Source organism: Pleurodeles waltl, chromosome 7 (assembly GCF_031143425.1).
Source record: "Pleurodeles waltl isolate 20211129_DDA chromosome 7, aPleWal1.hap1.20221129, whole genome shotgun sequence".
Classification (NCBI taxonomy): Eukaryota; Metazoa; Chordata; class Amphibia; order Caudata; family Salamandridae; genus Pleurodeles; species Pleurodeles waltl.
Genome location: NC_090446.1, coordinates 704,816,409 through 704,831,906, shown reverse-complemented (window position 1 = coordinate 704,831,906; position 15,498 = coordinate 704,816,409). Strand labels below are relative to the sequence as shown.

At 42.3% G+C, this 15,498-nt stretch overlaps 1 protein-coding gene across 1 annotated transcript in view; it reads right to left on the bottom strand.

Moving 5' to 3' along the window:
* Positions 1-15,498, bottom strand: part of SEPTIN8 (septin 8) — a 273,057-nt gene that overhangs the window by 256,004 nt on the left and 1,555 nt on the right. The gene's annotated exons all lie outside the window — the stretch shown is intronic.

Here is a 15,498-nt window from a genome sequence, read left to right as displayed (position 1 = left end):
ACTTCAATTGAAAATGTTTTGTCTGTAATGGCAGCATGCTACCACAACATGCATACTGAACTCTACATTACTCTATGTCATTCATTCTATGCCCCTCCACTTTACGCCACTCCCCTCCACTCTACGCCACGCCACTCCATTCTACAACACTACTCTCTCTATTCTATGCCACTCCACACTACAACACTAAAATTAAGCCATGCTGAACAGAACCCACACTGGGGTACAACGTGGCTAAAACGCATTGGCAAAACCACACTGGCAAAGTCAACAGCTCTTGAAAAGGCAAGACCTGTTGGCTTTACCAATTTTTGTTTTGCTTTGCCAGAGCTCATCCTCATCAGGCGTTGGCCCAAATTAAGCATTCAAGGGTCATGCAATTTTCTGCGTCCAGGCTGGGCCTTGAAATTCAAACTGGACTTCTCTACCAATTCCACACGGGAATACAATAGATGGCACACAATCCTCTAGGTCCTTTGAAGGGGACAGATCCCAGCAGTAAATGCCAGACTACTTTTTAGATGGCATGGTCATGCTAATCTGCAAATGATTTGATCCACTCTTACGGTAAAACATCTGAACAGTTGAAAGTAGACTATCCCAAACAGGAAAACTGAATCATCCTACACCAATGGATCTTAACCTGGGATCCGGAGATCCCTGGGGTCTGCAAAGCATATTCAGGGGGTCCTCAACTACTTAGATAATTAACAGATTAATAAGTGAATATAAATGATGAAGTAAAACGTACAATTCAAAATTTTAAAGCATTCTGTAAATTTAAAGGAATTTGAAATCAGCGGCTAAAAGTTAATTTAGTATAGTGAGCTGTATGCATGGGAGCAGTGCAAGTGCATGAAACAGGATATAGTGTGAACAATTAGTGGCCTCAATCGTATTTAGAAACAGTCTAATCTTCCTATTAAAATGTTGTTTTTTTAGATTTATTTGTGAATCAAATAAAATGTCATCATTTGTGTACTTGTTCGCTGAATGCTTGTTTTGTATTTTTTTGTGCATTGCTTTACAGTTCAAATAATTGAAAGTTTTCGGTAAGGGTCCCCGTCTTCCAGTAATGACCTATTAGGTGTCCCCAGAATCCAATAATGATTCAGTGGGGGTCCCCGAGTTGCAATAATGAATAACTGGGGGGGGTGGGTTTGACCTCAGAAGTCACAGCGTTAAGAACCACTGCTCTACACGTCAGGCTCCAGACGTGTCAGAAGTTACATCGCGTCATGAAGAGTCTTTTAGCCCAGAGATCTACTTCCAGACACACTGTTGCGTGGCTTTTTAAGATTAGTTTGATAATGTTTTGGAATCCTGCTCATGACAGAACAGTGTTTAGTGCTGTGGTGTTCATTGATCTACCTGTAATTTCCACCTTCACACCTGGCTAATATAGTTGTCTAACACAAAGATTCACCCCTATTGAAGCGAAACCCAACACCAAGCCCAGGTCAATATCCTGAAACTATTCCGAATGTCTCTATAAGGCCCACTATGCCACAATCTTGCATCATTCGGTATTTAAATTCTTATTCCTCTAGGACCTAGAAAAGTCAAAGGTGGGCCTGACGTGTGCTCAACAGCCAACAGAAACAGTGCAAAGCGATGAGTAGGGCCCAATATGAAAGCAGAGGCTGGCACGGGGCTCTATCTGCACATCGCTGTGTGTACTTAACTGCTTCAGGGTGTGGGATTTATGCCCAACATGGTTAAGAGTGGGTAGCTGCACACTGTTACAGAATGTAACCAGATGCAATGCAACACAAAAAAGCAGCAATGTACAAAACTGGAATTTATGTACTACTTAAATCACCCCATGCACCTCACTTTAGACTTGCCTGGCTTGTCAAGTCAACAGAGTATCTTGCTCTGTATTATATACATAGCGAGGCTCTCACTTTTTGTGCAGCAGGAAGCTAGGCATAAGGTCCATATAATGCAAATCTGTCTGTTGATGCTGTCTCGAAATCCTAAAACAAAGCGTGAGCTCCAGCCTTTACCAGTTAAAAGCAAACACGCTTTCGCCGAAGCAGCCAGCTAGGCAGTTTCAATGAGCCCTTGGGCACTCAAGGCCCAGTAAAGCCCTACTAGGCTCCGGGAGACCTCAGGCCATCTTTTGAGACACTTATGAAGTCTGAAGCACCTGCTGGAACCCTAATACCCCTCTGTCCTCCCAGAATGCCAAGCACCTAGGGAAATAAGTGGCTGCACCCCCCCCCCACCCCCCCCTCCCCCCAGGATTTTCGCTTTCCAACTCCCTCCTCAAATGTAGACAACAGGTACATGCAAGTGAGAATTACAGAGAGGCTGTAAGATGAATCTGACTCTAAACACTCAAGTCGGGTCAGGAAAAGGAGGAGGTAGACTCTGCCTCCGAGAGGTTATGGTCTTTCCTGGATCCTTTTAGCAGAGTCCCGATATTTAATCCCCTACAAATTATACTCTTTCCTTATTCTGTTTCCTTCTACGAGCCTGGTGCAGAAAGCCAGCTAGCCACAATGCGCTACAACTCTGTGTGATAAAATATTAGTGGTTTCGGGAAGACTTCCCATCCACGTGGCTACGTTCTCACGTTTGCCATCTGGTACTTGGCGTTTGGCTCCCTAGTGGTCTACTTTCTATAAACACTCAAGCACTGCGCTACTTAGCGCTTTCAGGTGATCTCAGGATCGTGTGAAGAGCTAGAAAAAATTCTAACTAAACAAGTTATCACATCCCTAGCATTACAAAAATATATGTTCACGTACTTCCATCACATACTTTGACATTTGTTATATTTAATGTGGCTTGATAGTCAAACGATACAACTCAGACATTGTGAAAAGTAAGAGCATCTACAGGCCCCATAATCCAGGCAAAGTGCCAGTAAAATCCACTGCACAAAAAGACAAAGTTAACAGGCTTTATACTTTTGGGTAATACTACAGGCATAGTGGCCAGTGTAGAGGTTATATTTGAAAGGCATTAAAGTTTACATGGCTTAGGACAGCATCACTTTTAAGAACAGGAGAAGGAAGGAGTTAGGAAACAAAGATGGCAATGGACGACGAAAACACACACGGTTGCTAAGACAGACAGCATAGTGAACAGCATCAGGACAAAAGGTGTGAATTTACCCAGCAAATGAGGCATAAACCTATCTGTAAGACTTATATTGTGCTTCTCATAAAAACGTATTTTGTAACAATTATAATTTAGATGTGTATTGTACATAACTCCAGTAAAATGTGCTTTAATGTGGATCGTTGAAGGTCCAACTCTGCACTGTGTTCCACATGCCATGATCTAGGGCTAGGCTATTCCATCAAAAATCCTCCAAATACAGAGATGCCCCCAAATAGGGACCAAATGGCAAATCTAGGCAGCACAATCCCCGACTACCACTACTCTGCACACTATGACTCGTTTCCCAACTCCTTCTTTGCCCTTACACAAATACCACTCCTACGTTTCAGTCCTAGACCTTTTTAGGGCTGGGATTTGAAAGAACAGATGTCAAAACAGACTTACTGCTAACAGTATACAGTGCAGTGTGGTATAGGAGCCCGTTTCTTTCAACCACTGTCTTTCTTTAGCTAGGCTTCTTCAGCCATTAGCTTGAGTATTGGTCAGTCAGCTCAGCCCAGTGGAGTATTCTCTCACCCAATTCTATTGGCTGTTTGGGTATAACAGATGTATGATGGAATAACACGTCTTTACAACACGGTAAATAAAATGCATGCCATTATCACGCATGAAACCCTACCTACCCTAAACTGTAAAAATTACCTTACCACCCAAAAAACCATACCCACCCTAAAACCTAAACACCCCTTACCCCATACCCACCCTAAAACTTAAAAATGCAATTACCACCAATAACTGTTACCCACCCTAAACACTAGATAGATAGATCGATCATTCAACCCACTTAATACTTACCTGTATTTACCTTTAAAACCTTTACCACGCATACACCTTTACCATTCATTCCTTTCCAACAAGATTTGTTGTAAAGGCATGCATGGTGAAGGTATATTCGTGGTAAAGGCATATGTGGTAAAGCCATGCATGGTAAACGCATATGCACTGTAAATGCATCGCGGTAAATGCATTTCGTTGTATTCACTGCATGGTAAGTGATGTTTCCCGGGTGTAACCACTTGAGTATTTGCACTGAATGGCACGAATGGCAATTTCACAATTATAGCTCTCTGTGTCCGCTCCGGTTAGATACCTCACTCTAGCAGGCTAACACTATATGCATGATTAGCAGATTAAACCCAGACCTACTGGTTTTGACAATGCTTACTGAATTTGGTTACACTACCTCCCCCAATCAGCTTCAAGAATACGATCCATGTGTTTATCTCGTTTTCTGCATAATGGAACTTGAGTATATTACTAGTGCTCGTCCTCTTGAGCAGCCTTCTTGTGATCCGCTTTTCCAGAACTATAGCCAAATCAAAACGCAAAGTCAGGCATTCTGTGATGCGGTTATGTAGTTTTTACAAAGTAGGCCAACTTTGCTCAAGGTCAAGACAGGCAAGAAAACATCTCAATCCTACTTTAAAAAAGACAAATCCTCCCCTAGACTTCTTTTGGGCCTAAGCCTATGCACAACAGTGTAATTGTGCCAAATTCTGTCACTTCACAAAATTGTGAACTTCTCACAACTCTGCCAGTGGGGAAGGATTTAACTATGTACCATGACAACCCATTAAGAGGCTCATAAGTCAGCAACAAAAAAACACATCATGACTATCTATCACTATTTTGAAAAAACCTATGATCTGCCTCCTGCAAAAAACTTTAGGAGTCACAAAGTGGCAGTAATACCAACAAAATAAGCAAAATTGCGAGGTTACCAATCAGCATAAGCCAAGCACGGCCTATGGCAAGTTCCTATTGTGCTGGAGCCCATCTACATGTATTGTCTATGAACGATGTCTAACTTTGTCCTGGCAACACAGTAGTTTCTTATAATGTGTGCTCTTTTCAGATTAAGAAATCAAAATAAAGCAAAAACAAAGCATGACCATACACAATGTGGCAAGCAGTGATGGCTGAAAAATGTGATATCTTCCAAAATGAAATGTCAATCTTGCCTAGTATTCCTAAATCCATTGGTGGAAACAAGAATTGTGTTTCACTAATTTTAAATAGGAACACTTTTATGAGTAATGCACGGAGAACATTTACTGATGCTTTTGGTGGCTAAGACAACTGTGTGAACTGAATCACAATCACCTTGCTTTGTAAGGAGCTGCTACTCAGAGTATTTGATGCACACAAGTGAAAGCAAATCCTCTTCTACAAATAAACCAATCCGGTATCACAGCTGTAAGCAACTGTGGCCAGAGTCTACACCAAAGTAAGAAGTTGGGTTATTAGCTGTGAAGTATGCAAGACCTTCACAAGAAATAGGACCACAATTGTCTCCTTACTGGGAACCAAGTGCCCCATTGTGGCACTTGACTCTCTCTGGGTGGAGAAGCAGAGTATTCTAAGGACTACTCAGGCGAGGTAGCCTGGACTAGTGCCGTTCACTGGCACACAACACCTCAATGAATGATTGTCTAGTCAGTCCTTTTTCTTTAGAGAAAAAAAAACAAGTACATTCATTACACATACACTACTAAATACTATGCATTAATTTACAAATATATAAAGCAGGTAGATGAAAACACTTTTAGTGACATTCTCAAATTACATTTAACAACTAGTGAGTCATGCCCTCTCAATCACTATACCTCTCTACCTATATCAGATAATACACAGCAATTTAATATGTCATTTTAAATAAAGCAGGGCTATTATCTTTATTAACGGGAACCCCAGATCGGTACATAAAGCAAGCCTATTACCTTGGTAGTGGGGTGACCACATTAAAACATAAGGTAAGCTTATTGGCTTTGTCAGGGGGGTCACCATATTATCATATATAGCAAGCCTATTAGCTTGGTCAAGGGGGTCGCCACATTAAAATATAAGGCAGGCCTTATAATAATACTGGCTTTGTCGATGCATGGTCACATTAGTTAAAAAACAATAATGAAAAGTCTGGGAATCCCTATTAAAACTAGTGGAATCAAAAAAACATATTTAAATGCAATCATTACTATCAATATTAACATTGCAATGTATCTCGATCATGGTCAATAAAACACTTTAAGTAAAGCATTTCAAATCTAAATAACAGGTCTGAGTCATTCTTTATGCTACAAAGCCACAGAAACTGCAGCCACAGGACCAACCACTAGCGGTCCCAACACTCCCAGGCTGTACAGCAAAGCTCCAGAAGTACTTGAAAAGGTAAAGTCTCTTCCCAAGTCATGAATCCTATGACCAAGAAGACATAGGGTTGATTTGCTTTCCACACTCCTGTGGGACTGCTGCAACAACTGCAGCCCCCACCCAACACTTCAAATATCGTTGGTGGTGCCCCTGCCTCTCCTTGGGGTACCACAAGAAGAAAGACTTATGTAAAAAGCTCCCCTCTCTCTTGCCGGTGCAGTGAATATTAGAACAGTGGGCCTCTCACACTGTTCTTAGTCAATTCTGCTCCACCTGTGTTTTCCTTTGTTGTTTTCAATAGTGTGCCCACAGCCTTTGGGAATGTTGGTGCAGCGCAAGGAGCCCACGCTGCCTTGCCAGCTCCCATCGCATGCTCCGATTCTGTGTTTTCCCCAATGGCCCTAGTCGGGAGAAGCAGGAGGCAGTAAGGTAGCACCACTCCCCTTCTCCTCAATGTTCTTGCCTTGGGGGATGGGGTCCCTGAGGAAGAAATGAATGTTAGGCTGTCCTGGCAAGGCCTCTTTTGTCTCCTTACGGAGACACCATGCACGCCCTCTTCCAGGGGGATAATAAACAGAGTTGCGCAGACCTCCTGGCACTAGCTCACTTTTGGGATATATTGCAGGATTATGGCTAAGCACCACATGCTGTTTCTTGTTGTTGGGAGATTAAAATAGATAATATTTAAAAGTACAAAATATGAGCACCCATAGGCTGACTTCCTCAATCTTGGGCTCATTTTGCTCCTGGTGGCGAGCTCTGGCCACATGGAGCACTTTCAACAGACCCCCTGGCCTCTAAAGAGTACACTTTCTAGGAACCTGGTTTTAGTGGCTCCCTATGCCAGTCTTCTCTCCTGGTGCTCCTTATCTGCTGGTGGTAGCTTTCTGAGCAGACCTTTTGCTCCCATCCAGCAGAACCCTTCATGCCCATGCTTCTAAGCCTCAGGGTCTCCTGACTGTCTTGCAGGACATTTGAGGCAGCAGTGGAGTCCAGATCTTCCCTGAAATAGAGCTCAGAAAGCATTAGAGGGCCAGCGTCACGGGCCCCGAAGAGTCCCATCTAGTCCACGGGGTCAGGTGGAAACAAAGTCCCTAGTAAGGCATCAGGTGGATTTTCATTTCAGTTGTCCATAATTCAGATATAGTCGCCATCCAGATCCAGGGTCTTGGTCACTGTCTCTACCTTGTAGAGTGATTTATAGGTGTAGGTGGAAAACTCTGCAACATTGCCAAACCTAGGATGCCAAATCATCCTCCGCCCATATTTCAACCCTCCTGCACAGCATTCTGGGATTATTATGTAGAAAAAAGTTCATGTTTCCATGCAGGTTTAAAAAATGAAAATCATGAACAAAATGCAGGCAGCAGCTGTTATATGGCAAATATACACAAACAGCTGAAACAGAGCCTGTAGAAGTCTGTAAATGTTTGGAAGGGTTTCTTTATAGCTTGAAAAATACTCATCAAAAGTGTCGTTAGGATTCTGAGAAAACAGTCAAGCACAAATGCAATATGTATTTAAATGGAGAATGACCACATAAAAAGAACTCAAAACTGTGCACTATTGCGTACACAGCCTTTCTACTAACATACACAAGCATAACCCTTCAAAACATCACTGAAGGTGATACACTAATCTGTCTCACAATTAACAAGCATTTGCAATGCAATAGGTCTAACATATTTCGAACAATTTACTTGTCATTTTTTGGCAACACCGCCCATGAGCAAAAAAAAAATATATATATATATATATATATATATATATGGAGTCCGAGAAATGAAGACTTAACAAGTTAGCTTTAAAAAATAAAACTTTGAAATTTTGTTTATCCTGTTGGGCACGTTTTTGCCAGTCACAAGCCTTCTGTTTGCATGGCACTGGAAGTTAGAACAAAATAGTACCTCGATCACGTAGGGAGAAGTAGACGGGCACTCTAAGATTAAATCAATTAGTGCTTGATCCCTGCTCCACACAGAACAACAGAAATGATGCCAGACATGCCTTGAGGAATTACGAGGCTTGAAAGAAGAGTGCCACGCAAACCAACAAATCGTGAGCGACGAACTGAACACAACAGTGTCTCGCATACGAGACGCAAGGGCGTGCCCTCGCACGACCGACCCTAAAAAACAGATGTAATGGAATTATTGATTGTTCTGAAATGCAGGTGTCAACAAGTTAAGAATTTCTTAACTACCTAAATCTATTGAGCCACTAAAAACGTACAACTATTCTAACAAGGAGCTAGAGGAGCCGAGATGGTTTTTAAGACCTGCACCGCCATACTGAACTGAATTCTCAAAGCTTTGGCCCTTCAATCAATGAGGACTCTAAATGGGCTGCAGCAGGGTAAACCGAGTGGCTACTTCCAAAACCAACTACAATACCAACTATTTCCAGGCCCTTGACTCGAGTGGCTAGACTATTTTAAAAGGGTCTGGTCTGTTCCATTAATTTTCTTTTCCAAATATATTTATTTATGCATTTTACTATAACGCGGACAATTCCCAAAGGTGCTCGAGCACTTTACAATAGGTAAAAACAGGCTTCGTTACAACAGAAACAAAGTTACAAACATTAGCAGTCTCGAACACTTGCAAAAGGCACAGAGTAACACAATACCCTTCAAGAGCTGAAAAGTAGGCTGCCTAACACATTTTTCAGAGGCACTTATCTACAGCCGCATCAACATTCAAGCCATGCCACATAAACAAGCACACCACGTCTGCGTTTGTGAAAAAACGCGGCCTCGCCAGTTAAACCAGTTTTCGCTTTGAACTAGGCCGTAAATACCATAGTGAGATTCCTCGCAAACTGAAATGGCCCAGCGAGAACTGGGAGTTGGCTCGCCCCCCCCCCCCCCCCCCCCTTACTCAAGGCGGGCGAATTATAGTATTACAAGTTTATTCACATTTCAACAAAAGTCTGAGATCAATTAGAAGCTACCCAGGACTGCCATTCTCCTGGCGGACTTCATTCCACTACTGCCAGTGCGCAGCCTTTGTCGTAAACTTCGGAGGCACTGCTCGATAACACTAAAATTAGGTTAGGATTATTCCTTAAACCGAGCACAAATGTACAAAATCAAATAGAGCAAAACAGGTGCTATGACGGTATTATATTGTACCTAGTCTATTTTTCTGACAGGAAATTTAGTTGTTTAAAAAAAACCAAAAGATTTTGAAATCAGCTATCATGCACAACGTGATGGTGATTTCCCAGTTAAGCGCGTCAAATCTTTCGCAAATAAGAGAGCAGAGTGTCACATACCATAACTTGCCAGGGGTCACATAATTTACTTAAGCAGAAAGGTGCAGGTTTAAAATGCTTTACACAAAAATGTATAGACCAGTACCAGTTACTCAAATACATAGAACTCAATCCACAGTAACCGAAGGGGTTGTTGTTTTAGCAACAAGGAGTTCAGTTTAAATATGTTACTAGTTTCAAGATCTAAAATAAACAGAGTTAATTACAGACGTTCTGTTACGTCTCATAATTCCAAAAGTTGTTTTTATTGATTTGACCACGAAGATGCTTCAGAAACTCCATCCAATATGAAAGGGCAAAATGACGCAGGAAATCAACCCGCGGAAAGAGGAGAGCACCAGAATGCTTTCAAACTCATCTAGCAGGCCCAATATATTAAGTTAACCTCGCGGGGTGCCCAGGTCGGTGGCCATCTGGAGATGAGGCCCTCTACATGCAGAACTGCTCTAGCCACAAAGAGTACACGGCATGTGATGCCAGCTGGCAAGGAGGTCGTGCTCTTAGGAAGCTCACTGGCATTACCACGCTTCTGGGCACTGCCAGTTTTTGGGCAGATAAAATAAGAGGTATAAGGAGATGCAGCTGTTTGTCCTGGATCATGCTGAGGAACCAAATGGGGAAGATGTGGCTACAACTGGGACTTCAAGTACTAGAGCAAGCAATTCGCCAACAAGGTAAACTTTGAGAAGGAGACAGAGCAAGTGAGTGGTCACCCTTTGACCTAATTAGTTCCATTTTAGAGCCACAATTGATGAAAATACGGTGTGAACTAGGGAATCCAGTGACTGAAAAGGCAGCTGAAGGTATGCAGCTCCACTACGTACAGAATGCCTGTGAAGGTATGTTGTAACAACAGACCTCACCTTTCTGGCCTCCTAAACGCTGGTGTGCAACTGAAACATACGGCTTCCTGTAAAAGGGGGCTCGGCTATACTATCAACTGAAGTGGGGAGAGTGGGCGCTGGGAGGATGATAAGCTGACTCCTTTAAGTACTGCTACGATGCCATTCTGGTTAGTGAGGAGAGGGCCCTGCATCACCGGAGGTAAAACACTGTAATAAAGTGATAGCTACGCAAAGAGAAAGCGAAAAGCCCCACGTGACAACCGAGACGGTGCAGGTCTCGTTCTAACCACTAATAGAGAAACTACAGAGGGGAGTGGTGTACGAGGGCCAGCAAGCACACAAGGGCACTCGAAGGCCGGGGAAGGTAATGTATTACATTATCAGGCACGTGTGCACAAACACGTACGATGAATCGGGCCTTTTCAGGGTTAAAACATCCCAAAGGCTATCCTAGCAAGTACAATAGTGTCAAGAGCGCCAATCACTTTTCCAGAGGAATTAAGTGGAACCCTTACTCCCCTGTTCAATAAAGTATTTTTTATGTGGGCAGGCCGGCAGCTACACGTTCTTCTAACCCAGACTGTGCACAAAAATCATCAGGTGGCTTGAATCTCCCCAAGTGTGTCCACGTTTAACACCCAGGATGCAGATGCTAGACTCCTCCAAAATAACTTCCTTCGTACAAGACTCCTGGATTCAAAATCTCTATCCTAAAAAGGGCAACATTTCCTCCTCCTGCCCCGGGAGGTGAAGTAATCCCAACCTAATCTAATCAGGCCCTTGGCTCATGTGTACCGCCCTCAGTCATTGTGTACTAATACAAGAGGTCGGGCAGGGGCGCGCGATTCCAAATGCCTTATTTTGTTTCACAAGGGGAAGCATCAAAGTATTACAACGGACAGGTAGAGGCTAGGACTGGAGCTAATCCCCTGCAAATTCTTCTTATAGCGGCACAATGTGATAACGGAAGTCGAGAAGACCTACACTTCATTCGGCGTTCCTTTGAACTATTGCAGGGGCAAAGGGTTTCTAAAAATGCGCTTTCACTGAGCTTAAGCTTGAGCCTCGACACTTGGGTGCAATCCACTGATAAGAGGCTGCGAGGCGCGGCGGATGTACATCATCGGGGATTTTATTTTCCGATGCATTCTTTCCTGTGAGAGGTTGGCGTGGCAGTGTTCACGGCAGAGCGGCATCGCGGGCGCTATGAATGTCTCGAGGCTTCGATACAGGAAATGCTTCGCGTGCTAGGTGTGACCTCTGACTCACCGAAGACCGACAACCCTACTTCTGCAGGCTTGCTTTCTAGCACGGTGCACACCGAGGCAAGAATCAGTAATGCAAGGGCTGGGGGTGCCCGCACGCTCGGGAGACGATTAAGGCGCTTCCGTGGGGGAGTTTTGAAGGGCAAAGGGGGGTGTGGTGAATCCCAATCGGAAAACACGTCACCTTGCATTAGTAAATATCAGCCGAACAAGTCAGCACGTGGTCTACTGCTGCAAACATATTAATTCCCCCTGTTTTTCGATTCAGTATCCCATTTACTTAATCATTCCAAAGGTCATTGCCAGGATTTAGGGCCATATGTACGAACACATTTTCCCATTGACACAGAATGGGAAAAACCCTTTGCTACATCTGGCCCTTAGTGCCTTTTTAAACCCCCGTTAACACCAACGAAAAGCTGGTAATGAGTGTCCATGCAAACAGATGAGGGAGCATAACTGCGGCGCATTTTCTAAAGTGCGCTTGTAACAAAAAAGTACAAACACTTTTTGCAATAACAAATGATAAATGCGCCAATTCATGGCACTTTGCTGGACCAATATAACGGCCGGGGATGCGTCTTAATTTAGCTGGCAATGCAGTATCAATACTCCAAAACATGCCAAAGAAACTATTTTACCAGATCAAACGGCTGATGTACTTCAAAGAATTAAGCTGTTATGGGCAAGTAATGTAGTGCCAACAGTTTATTTGGAGACAACATATAATTGTAATGTCATATTTCGAATAATGAGAAGCCAGAGAGGAAAGTGATTTATTGTGTTGAACTAAACTAAATTTAGGCCTTTGCTTTCGTTCCTAAAGGAGGGATGAGCTGCTGACGTTTCCAATATTGTGCCCAGCAAAAGAGTAGCTAGTAGATCTGACACCTCTGTGAGAGGTCGATGAAGTTAAATGTAGTCCTTCTCGGATGTATGGCTGTTATATCTCCATAGGTAAACTGGACGGCTGACTAGAATCTAACTTGTCTGGGACGCTATTCTATCTGCTGATTGTAATACCAAACACAGATACCTTTAAATTTCACTCTCTTGCAACAAACCTTAATTCAAAAGCTGTTTGTGCTTTTACTGTTTCTGTTGACATTCGAGGAAGAATTTTTTTAAAACTAATCTTTGGCAAAAACTGCAAGCTAATCGCAACCCTAGCCCAAATCCGTGGTTTTTATCAATTTCTAAAGCACTAGATTTGCTGAATATGAGCTAAGTGTGGGACTCAGCACACTCCTACTTGCACTTTAGGAACATTCTGAAACAGCTGCTTGCCAAATCATTTGACCTAGCCTACTCAGTATTTGCTTAAAAAAACTCAATTGTAAATCCAAACTCTTAAGGTAAAATACAACCATATAGGAAAGATTGATTCCTTTAAAAATCACGAGAGTAAGTAAGGTTGCGCTTTGGGTTATTAGGTGCAGGGAGTTTTCATCAAATATGGGAGCACAAGAATAATGCTGTGACATGTAGATTCTGTGGGTATGCACAAGACACTACTGCACATATATGCTGCTACACAGTACTTCAGTGTAAAAGTTAAAGTTTAAACCATCTTCCTGGAGACTGGGATCTTGTCACTGTAATTATGTCATTACACTGTGTTTTAATACTGCAGCTATCCAGCTAGTTAGTGGCTTCACTAAACTTATGAAAGTCATTAATAAAGTAATGGAAAACATAATTTGGAAGAATTATATGAAGTCCAGTCTGATCTTCTGTAAGGCCTCCCCAACTTTTAACTACATCTATATAGATTCTGTATTCCAAGACAGGGGGTCAATCATTTCAGCTGCACAATTGTTTTGTCTAATGTTTTATTGTTCATGTTTGGTAGGGAGAGAGAGCATAAGGTGAGATACATATAATAATAATTTCTGTTATCAGTAAAGGTTTTAATATACAAATAAGAGAAGATTCAATTCAATTGTGCAAGCTTGTTTTAGCCCTATAAGTCTCTAGAACAGGGTTAAAAAAATTGTTAATACGAAGGTGCTAAGAAAACGAGGCCATGTCATTTGGTCTGGGTAGCAGAAATCCTAAAATATTTACAAGCCTATAGGCCAGTCCGGCCCTGCATATACATAAGTTCTTTAAGGGTGAAAAACTGATCGACTTTTCAACAAATATCTTCATGATCGCACAAAACATTAAGGTAAGCCATACTAGGGACGTAGCTCCTGTTTAGATTGCACAATTTACTTAATTCACATCCTTATGAGTATTGCTTTTTCCAGAATATTGTCTTTCCGTAGTTTTTTAATGCCGTGTATTAATGTGTTGTGCGTACTGTGAGCACTGGGCCAACTGTAGGTTTGTATGTGAGCTCAGGTTGTGGGTGTTTGTAACTGGCCACAATTAAGCGCTTTGGAATTGAGGCTGAACGTAGAGTGAGATTCTCACAGTGCCTGTCAGGCGGTAATAAAGGTGTTCAGAGTAAATGCAAATGGAATCCTTGGCCTATTTACAAAGCAATGGTCACACGTGCCACTTGTAATTGTGAGTATATATGTAAGTGTGTGAAGGACGTACAAAGCTGTGGAAAGAAAATGAAGGGTGCATAAAATGAAGTGCGTACAGGTGGAAGTGTGGGGAAGGTGAAGTGTAGGAGATGCAAGGAAGTACATGCCGAAAAAGAAGAGAGGGAGGCAGAGAAAAGAGATAAAGGTGTGAAATTTGCAGATGGAGGATTTCCGAAAAATGTGCAGAGAAAAAGGGTGTACGTGTCTAACAAAGAGGCTGCAGAGGAACGTGTTGTGATGGGGAGAACAGAAGTGACTGCAGCACTCCTAAGACCATCAGCCCTTACACGGACCTCAGTCTTAAAAAAATAAGCATTTTCAATTTGTATTTGTCACAACAATATCATTGTTACTCGGATATATGATAACAAGCAATAGCAAGGTCGATAGGTCTGGTGTGTTTAGACGTACATCTGTTACTGTGCATGATATGCCTAGATGCAGTAACAAAAGGCTAGCGGACAGGTACCCAAATACTATTCAGGAAGTAGGCTGTGTGAAGAACAGGATTAACAGATTACGGGCCAGATGTAGCAAAGGGTTTTACCCATTCTGTGTCTATGGGAAAATGTGTTCGTACATATGGCCCTACATGTTTTAAGTCACGCATTGAATTATGTAGGTCACGCCTTTTGCAAAGCATTCTGTCACTTGTTTGGACACGCCCTCTTTCGTGACCCCCCACCTTTTTCATCACACTTAAACCCCTATTCTTAGCAGACCAATGTCTGGTGTACACAGGTGAAATTAATATTGGACTGACCTACCAACTAAATGACAATATTTTTCTCCGATATGATTATGAAATTGTCAAATACAATTATGAAATGTATTTTATTTGAGGAAATTCAAGAGCTACATCTAAATTCGCAAACACGCTGTTTGAACTGATTTTCAGTTGACTACTGGGAAAACGATCTGTTAGTTAAGAAACATCGTTTCTCTTTTAGAGACAAACCAAAGAAATAGAGGAGCTTTAGAACCTGCGTGGTCTTTATCCAGACATCAGACAAGCAAATGTTCCAAAGGATCGTGTGAGCACGACAGATACTTTAGTCTGCGTAGGAAACATTTTTGTCTAATGTCCCATGCAGGTGCAGCAAAATATGTAGAAAATGCCGAGGCAGTTCCACACTTGTAAGAGGAGTGTAAATTTGTTAGGGTAATGAGCAAAGTTAAGTAACAACATAGACAGGGAGACGTGGTCGAGCGGCTCAATTTTAGATTGATTGTATATTCAAAGAGTAACTTGACAGCGAGGGAGGAGCCTCTCGTCTGTAGTGTTAGTAC